This window comes from Palaemon carinicauda, chromosome 7 (assembly GCF_036898095.1).
Source record: "Palaemon carinicauda isolate YSFRI2023 chromosome 7, ASM3689809v2, whole genome shotgun sequence".
Classification (NCBI taxonomy): domain Eukaryota; kingdom Metazoa; phylum Arthropoda; class Malacostraca; order Decapoda; family Palaemonidae; genus Palaemon; species Palaemon carinicauda.
Window position 1 is genome coordinate 147,150,876 of NC_090731.1, and position 10,000 is coordinate 147,160,875.

The window sequence follows — 10,000 nt, forward strand, 5'->3', positions numbered from 1 at the left end:
TCATCATAGCTACTTTTTATATACCACTTTTCCCCACAATTTTTAAGCTTTTTTATTTTCTCTTCTAATTTACCTATTAATTTTTCACTTCAATGTAAGTTATTAATCATATTTGAAACATCGCCATTTCATAATTAATAAATTATTCTCTCCGTTTCTGCCACTTATCAAGACAAACTCTACTGATGAAACTTAATATACTCTCATTAATAATTTAAGTTTGCATTCAAATAGTTCACTGTTTTCTAATGTTGTCTTTTAATGAATAATATACATCCTTGACTACTGTAACTTTCATTTACTGTTGTAAGTCCTTTTTATAAACTGTAACCTGTACGAAAGAAAGTTATTATTATTATTATTATTATTATTATTATTATTATTATTATTATCATCGTCACATCATCATTATTATTATTATTATTATTATTATTATTATTATCATTATTATTATTATTATTATTCTCTCTTAAATCCTCTGTACTGACAAGGACGTGCATAAAACAATCAATACATCTTAGCTCCTACGAAGCACTAAACATTGAAAAATAATAGTATCGAAACATTCTTAAAAAGATCGTATTTGTAGATTTTCTGGTTCATAATTAACGACAACTTAATACTTCGAAAAAAAAAACTATGACTAATACTGATGTGGTAGCCGATGTGGTAACGTCCCTGACTGGTGAACGCCAGACTGGGGTTCGAGTCCCGCTCAAACTCGTTAGTTTCTTTGGTCACTGCAACCTCCCCATCCATGTGAGCTAAGGATGGGGCTTTTGGGAGAGTCTATAGGTCTATCTGCTGAGTCATCAGCAACCATTGCCTGGCCCTCCTTGGTCCTAGCTTCGGTGGAGAGTGGGCTTGGGCGCTGATTATATGTATATATGCTCAGTCTCTAGGCCATTGTCCTGCTCGATAGGGCATTCATGAGCGGCCTTAAAAACTTTTAAACCTTTAATGTTTAGAAAATCGATTGTATAATGATGTGAATGAAGGTGAGTTTCATTCCAATATCAAGACCTTCATTATTCCTCATAATCTATTCACTTCTTGGGTTTTTAGATAAATGTTTCCTATAATTATTACATTCTTCAAGATGTTTCCCTTTATATCTTCATATGTAATCTTTAACACAATATGTATATCAAAAACAAATTCAACCTTTCACTTATAGAAACTATTTTGGGTTATAATGATTTTAAACTAGTTTCTTTATATTATGTATTAGTGTTTTTTCATTTTACCTTCTACTAGTATCTCGTACTATAACAATCCATCTCTGTTTAAGACAAAACTCCAATCTTAGTTGTTTTTCCAACCCTGTGATGTTTCACTTAACAACCAGAAGAGCAATTTCCAATATCCTCAAGTATACCATCATAGAAATAGCCCTTGAATTCAAGAGAATGATCAATTACTTCTGTTAAGATAACATCTTGTGTTTTCAGTTCCTCTTCTTTATATATTTTTTTTCCTATTTGAACTGATCAAAGCAGCTGAAGTGCCTCATTTATTTGTCTTTTTATTAGAAAAGTAGTGAGGGATAAGGAATAAGTGGTGTTGTTTTGGTATGCGATCTCAAAGTCGTGCTTTTGCTTTGTTATGCGATATTAGCGATCTCACTTCACTTCACGGCGAAGCATGAACCATTAGATGTTCTAAAAAAAAAATAAAAAAAATAAGAAAATAAAAAAGTATATATATATATATATATATATATATATATATATATATATATATATATATATATATATATATATATATATATATATATATACATATATATATGTATATATATATATATATATATATATATATATATATACATATATATATATATATATATATATATATATATATATATATATATATATATACCGGGAATAATTATCAAAGAAATGATAGTCAATCATTGATGTTAGCGTGCGCAGCTGAGCATTGCCGCTTGCCAGTACATACGGAGCTTGATGTTTTTTTTTTTTTTCGCGAGCGAAGCGAACGCACGGCGAAGCAAGAACCATTAGATTTCCTATTATTTTTTTTGTACCTATTAAAATATTGAGATCTCATACCAAAGCAAAAGAATAATGTCTGAAGAATAAATTCTGAGATCACGCCATAAATGAGATCGCGTACTAAAACAGCACCGAATAAGTTAATACGTTAAAGGTTCAACATCTGGCGCATGCTTTTCTTATTTTCTATCTGGTCAGACATTCACATCAAAGTACCTTTGTAAGATTTACGGTTAATCGATCTGTTCTTGTTATTTATCGCGAGATTGGCAGTGAGGAACAGATCGCCAGACCCATTCTTGTTGAGAATGATATTTCGTTCGAGTAAGTTCGTCTCTGTCCTAGAAGTTCTTATTTCAATTCAATGAGCATTTTTATATTATTAGCCAATAATATATTTTCATTACTATTCCTCATATAATAAGGGGAAAAAGATGCATGGTGACCAGCAGTATATTATATATAATAAGAAATATTTTAAGACATAAAACTGCTTTGCAAGTTCAGAAGCACTGGAAAATATACCCTTCAGTAATAAACTCGCCTTTGAAATAGTAATCATATATTTAGCTCGTCCCTCTCCGGATAAATTCCAAATAAATGGATAGACGTATTTAATCAGGGTCATATAGAGACAAGACTTAGGAGGCCATTCCGTATCTGAGGGGGAAAACCCTTCGATTGAAATTTAAAATTAAAGTAAGAAAATGTTGGATAGCAACATGAAGGCAGGAAGCGAGGAAAAGAGATTTAAGGCTAAAATGGAAAACACTGTAAAGTTCAAAAAGGGTAAAGCTAAGCTGGGTCGGAAAATTGTTTTGCTTTTCTTGAATACATTTTATATTGCCTGGCTATGGACGACCATCTTCTGATTTTGTCTTTTCTGAAATGTTTGGTAGAGTTCTCTTGCTTGAGGGTACACTCGGGCACACTATTCTATAATATTCCACTTCCTCTTGTCTTTTTTTTTTGTTTTTGTTTCTTTAGGTTCTATATAAAGGAATTATTCTAATGTTGCAATTGCTCTTGAAATATATTTCACTTGCTCATTACTTCTATTATGGTTTATTTATTTCCGTATTTCCTATCCTCACTGAGCTATTTTTCCTTGTTGGAGCCCTTGGGCTTATAGCATTGTAGCTTAGCAAGTAATAATAATAATAATAATCATCATCATCATCATCATCATCTGATTTTAACTTTTCTGAAATCTGGCCCTAATCATAGCGTCTATATTTATCGCATCATTTCATTTTTCCCATCTATTTACGGTGTACCGTGAAAATACTCGAATGGCCTCTAATGAAGGAAAATTACCCTTCCTATGGTGAAAGCGTTTCATCTAGAAATAGAAATGTAAATACAAAAAGCAATGAGCAAATGGGAAAAAGAAAGGGGAAGTGAGCTCGTCGACTTAAATGTACCCTAGAATTATTTTCGTCTCTGCGGCAGTCCTTTTTCCGCCGGTGTTTAATCGCCCGAAAATATCGAAGAATAAACTTTGGAAAGACAGGAATTTCGAGGAAGGAGTGAGAGGAACGTGAAATACGGGTGGATAAGAGAGGATCAGTCGAGAATGTGAAGGTAAACGTGAAGGAAACTGTTGAATGTATAGTAGGGAGAAAAAATCTTGGAGGTTCTGAATAGAGAAGAAAAAGGTAGAATGTATGACAGGAAAAATACTAGCAGGATAAGTAAGAGAGAGAGAGAGAGAGAGAGAGAGAGAGAGAGAGAGAGAGAGAGAGAGAGAGAGAGAGAGAGAGAGAGAGTTTTACAAGCTAAGCAATTATTCGTTCAGCGCTTTGGAAAGCTGTTTTCCATCAACACCAAGCAACTGCATTTCATGAATTATAATCTAAGTTTTCTTTTCATATGGAGACGAATGCAGAGATCTCCATCCAAAAATATGCAAAAACCTAAAAGAAGGAAAAGTATGCATTTACAACAAAAAATGTCGATATATGCATCCCGCAACCATGAATGAATGTAAGAAAACTCAGCAAACTGAAAAGAAAAATGAAAGCAAAAAAGAAACAAAAAAGCAGGCCGTGTATATACCGCGCTTTGAACCAAGAGCCCCAAGATATGAGGCCTTTCAACCCAAACCTGCACATTTAGAGCCCAACTACAAAGAATGCATCTATAATGCCAGGGGTTGGTGCAGATATGGGGACAGTTGCAGGTATACACACACAAATAAGTATGAAGGCGAAAGAGCAAATATAATAGAAAAGTTGGATTTTTTAATGGCAGAATTCCGGGAAATGAAGAGAAGAACATCATATCAGAACAGGAAGGAAGCATGGGAGAATCCATATTATTACCAATATTAAATAATGGGGATGAAACACAAACCATAATAGTAATGAATGCACAGGGTTTAGTCACGAGTAACTCTAAAAGGAAAATAGAGTTCTTAGAAGAACTAACCCAAATTGAAAAAATAGATATATTAAATATAAGTGAAACATGGTATTCCCAAGAGACTGGCAGTGATGACCAGATAAAGGGTTTCCAAACTTATAGATCAGACAGAAAAAATAGGAATCAAGGGGGAACCGCAATATATGGAAGAGACATAAATCAAGGAAAAGTATGTGAAAAATACAGCAACACAGAATGTGAATTGATTGCGGTAGAATTTGAATTTGAAAAACTAATGAATATTGTAGTTTACAGACCCCCAAACACTAAGGAGTTTGACATAATAATAGAAAAAATAGATGATATATGTAGAAACCATAAAGACTGGAATATACTCCTATCCGGAGATTTTAACTTTCCTTTCGTGGATTGGAAAGAACGGATAGAAGAAAGTGGTTGTATGTATACATATAAAAAAGATAGTAATAGTAGCGCAGAAGATAAGAGGCAATTTGAAAAGCTTCAAGATATGCTATTAGAACATAATATGCAACAAATAAACCACATTCCAACAAGAAAGGAAAATGTCCTAGATCTAGTATTTGTGAATGAGGTGAATTATGTTAAAGAAATAATAGTGTTTAACACGGGAATTTCAGACCACAATGTCATAGAATTGATAGTCCATTCCAAAGCAAGTGATCACAGAATTAATAAAAGCACAAAACTTTGGGAAGGATATGGAAAATATAACTTTTACAGTAAGAATATAAAATGGTCAGAAATAAATGAAGAACTGAATAAAGAATGGAAAAATGTATTTATAAGTGATAATATACAGGTAAATACGGATATACTGTACAAAATACTGGAGAAAATTGTTGAAAAATATGTACCGAAAAAAAAAACAATAAACAAAAGACGTACATACCAAGAGACAGAAGGATCTTATTTCAGAAAATTAAAAAGTGGAAGAAAAATCTTGCAAAAGAAAAAAATGTGTGGAAAATGAGGGAAATAAAATGTAAGATAGAAAATGCAGAACAAAAGATTATACAGTCGAAAGAAAATGAAAAAAGGGACTTAGAAGAAAGGACACTTCAAAATATAAAAAGAAACCCCAAAGTACTTTACTCCTATGCAAAAAAGATTAATAAAAGGAGAATAGAAATAGGCCCTCTAAGAATTGAAGGACGGCTAACGAATGAAAAAAAGGAAATATGCAACATATTAGCAGAAAAATATAAGAGTGAGTTCACGCCAAGAATTGCGAATGAGAATAATGAAACAGAAATGAGAGAAGAAAATGTTGAATATCTAACGGATATAGATATTAATGAAGCAGATATTGTTACGGCTATAAACGAAATTAAAAATGGATCGGCAGCCGGACCAGATGGAGTTCCAGCGATTTTGTTAAAAAAAACTGCAAACACTATCGCGAAGCCACTTGCAATACTGCTAAGACAGAGTATAGATATGAGCGAGATATATGTTAAACATAAATTAGCTTATATAACCCCTATCTTCAAAAGTGGATCAAGACTAGAGGCAAGCAATTATAGACCTGTTAGTCTAACATCACATATTATGAAAGTGTATGAGAGGGTAATAAAAAAGAAAATAATGAACCATTTGGTCAAAAATAATTTGTTTAATATGGGTCAACACGGTTTCGTACCTGGAAAAAGTACACAGACCCAACTGATAGCTCACTATGAAAACATATACAATAATATGATAAATGAAAAAGACACAGATGTGATCTATCTAGATTTTGCAAAAGCCTTTGACAAGGTAGACCATAACATATTGGAGAAAAAAATGAGAAAGCATAATATTGTGGGAAAGATAGGAAAATGGGTAAAAGAATTCCTGCAAAACAGAAAACAGATAGTGGTTGCAAATGACGAGAAATCAGATGAAGCCCAGGTAATATCTGGTGTGCCCCAAGGTACGGTATTAGCTGCACTGCTATTTGTTATTATGATCTCAGACATAGACTGTGATGTTGAAAACTCCGTAGTGAAAAGTTTCGCCGATGACACAAGAATAAGTAGAGAAATTACTTGTGATGAAGATAGGAACTCACTACAAAGAGATCTAAACAAAATATATGAATGTGCGGAGATAAATAGGATGGTATTTAACTCCGATAAATTCGAATCAATAAATTATGGAAACAGAGAAGGAATGGTGTATGCATACAAGGGACCTAATAATGAGACAATCACAAACAAGGAAGCAATTAAAGACCTTGGTGTAATTTTAAATAGGAATATGTTATGCAACGACCAAATAGCAACACTGTTGGCTAAATGTAAAGCAAAAATGGGAATGTTATTCAGACACTTTAAAACAAGAAAAGCTGAACACATGATTATGCTTTACAAAACTTATGTGCGTAGTACACTCGAGTACTGCAATGTGATATGGTACCCACACTACCAAAAGGATATTGCGCAAATAGAGAGTGTACAAAGGTCCTATACTGCTAGAATAGAAGAAGTTAAGGACCTTGATTACTGGGAAAGACTGCGATTTTTAAAACTATACAGTCTAGAAAGGAGAAGAGAACGCTACATGATAATACAAGCATGGAAGCAAATAGAAGGAATTGCTGAAAACATCATGGAGCTTAAAGTATCAGAAAGAGCAAGCAGAGGTAGATTAATAGTGCCAAAAAGCATTCCAGGTAAACTGAGAAAGGCGCACAGGACATTAATCCACTACGCACCAGCATCGATAATGCAGCGACTATTTAATGTGCTGCCAGCTCATCTAAGAAACATATCAGGAGTGAGCGTAGATGCGTTTAAAAATCAGCTCGATAAATACCTAAGATGCATCCCAGACCATCCAAGACTGGAAGATGCAAAATACACCGGAAGATGTATTAGCAACTCTCTGGTGGATATACGAGGTGCCTCACACTGAGGGACCTGGGGGAACCCAAACAAAAAATAAGGCAATAAGGAAATAAGGATAAGGCAATAAAACAAAATTAAATCCTAGAGAGAGAGAGAGAGAGAGAGAGAGAGAGAGAGAGAGAGAGAGAGAGAGAGAGAGAGAGAGAGAGAGAGAGAGAGAGCATGAATAGATAGGTCTAAAAGAGGCAAAATATCTTGAAAGAAAGTTTGGAATTTTGGACAAAGAGTGATAAGGAAGATGATGAAGAGAAAGAGATTTGACTACAGGAGATCAGAAACAAGTGGGATTCCATATAATTTTAATAAATTAATAATTTATATATTGGTTTAAAAGCAGGCATGAGGCCACTAGTAAGTAATTCTATCAAATATTCTATATTTTTCGCTTTAACTGCACATCAACTTCGTTTTGGTCCAATTACATTAAGCATTCTATAAGTAATGGTTTGTGATAATAAATACGATTAAAGACTAATCATGAATGAATACAGAAATAATATAAATGATGAACGAAAATCGGGTTAGTTCCTGGATCTGAAATAGAAAATTGTCTTTCCCCAAAGAAAGTGCAAAAACGCCATTCATTTTAAAGTTTGTTCCTTGCTGATTAGACATGGCTTCGTCTTCTTTTGGTCTAAGTCTTGGTGAAGTTTGAACGGAGAACCAAATGATCGTTGGAGACTTTCTTTTGGTTGAGCATTCTTTGTCTTACATGACACGATCGGAATGAAGGCATTAATCTGCTTTCATTAATCTGCTTTCATTAAGCTGACATTATTCTGTTATCATTAAGCTAACATTAATGTGCCTTCATTAAGCTGACATTAATATGCTTTCATTAAGCTGACATTAATCACCTTTCATTAAGCTGACGTTAATCCGCTTTCATTAAGCTGACATTAATCTCATTTCATTAATCTGTTCTCATTAAGCTGACATTAATCTGCTTTCATTAAGCTAACATTATTCTGTTTTCATTAAGCTGACATTAATCTGCTTTCATTAATCTGCTTTCATTAAGCTGATATTAATCTTCTTTCATTAAGGTGATATTAATCTGCTTTCATTAAGCTGATATTAATCTGCTTTAATTAATCTCCTTTCATTAATCTGCTTCCATTAAGGTGACATTATTCCGCTTTCATTAAGGTGACATTAATCTTCTTTCATTAAGCTGACATTAATCTGGTTTCATTAAGCTGACATAAATCTGCTTTCATTAAGCTGACATTAATCTGCTTTCATTAAGCTGACATTAATCTGCTTTCATTAAGCTGACATTAATCTGCTTTCATTGATCTGACATTAATCGGCTTTCATTAAGCTGAATCTAATTAAGGGATACTAATCAATCCTTCAGCTGCTCAGTTGTTTTCTTGTTGTTTAAAGGTTTAAAGGCCGCTCATGAATGGAAGTGGCAAGGGACAGTGACATTGTCGTAGCTAGTAGGACAATGCTGTAGAGACTGACCATATATACATATGATCGGTACCCACGCCTCCTCTTCATCCAATCTAGGACCAGGGTGAGCCAGACAAAGGCTGCTGATGACACAGCAGGTAGAAATTCAAGTTGAAAGGTTATTATGATATACTGGTCTTTTTAAATTATAATAAATGATTTGATTTCCTGGATATTAATATTCTCAGAATTTGAAAACTAGTAAAAAAATAAGGAAGCAAATCATAGATAAAAGATAATTTAATAAAAACAATAGAATTTCAAAAATCTTTTATATTCAAAATAATTTCACATATGGAGGATTACAAAAGCATATTGATTTTTATAGTTAAACGTCATTCTTAACAATATTTTCTTTTTATTCTGGTCTTATTCAAAATGCTACACAAAACTACATAAAGAGAGAGAGAGAGAGAGAGAGAGAGAGAGAGAGAGAGAGAGAGAGAGAGAGAGAGAGAGAAATAAAAAGTCATTATAAGGACAACGTAAAAAGAGAGAAAAGGAAAGATGAAAGCATTTGTTTTCTCAGTATTCTAACTTATTCATAATTCCTTATCATGGTCTAAAGAAATGAAGGAAAAACATATAAAAAAGGACAGATGAAATCCATTTACCATTTAAAAAATATAACAGTTGGCATAAGTGTACGAGAGAGAGAGAGAGAGAGAGAGAGAGAGAGAGAGAGAGAGAGAGAGAGAGAGAGAGAGAGAGTTTCACAAGCTAAGCAATTATTCTTTCAGCGCTTTGGAAAGCTGTTTCCATCAACACCATCAAGGAACTGCATTTCATGAATTATAATCTATGATTTCTCTTCAAAAATAAATCATATTAACCGAAATAACGCTTCATTTATAATAATAGTTATTAATTGCATCAAGTATGTATTATTTATAGTGAGAGAATAACCTATTTGGTTTTGGATTTTGATAACATACAAGAAAAATTTGGAAGAGAAAAACTAATATACGTTCATTAGAGAAGTAAAAGAAGCAGAGGATAAAAACATAGCCTCATTGAGACCGAGGAGTTCCGAGTGGTTTTCGAGTCGTGTAAGCCAATTTCATGCTTATCTCCCAATTGCCGAAAGATGAAAGTTGCTTGGGACCATTACCCGTCCAGTTCACTTGCACTAAAAAGAATTTCTCCTTGAATCTATCCCATTTCTCCTAACTTTACACACCACAAGAGCATTTTAAAACTTTTTGATTTGTTCTTAAGACTTGAAGT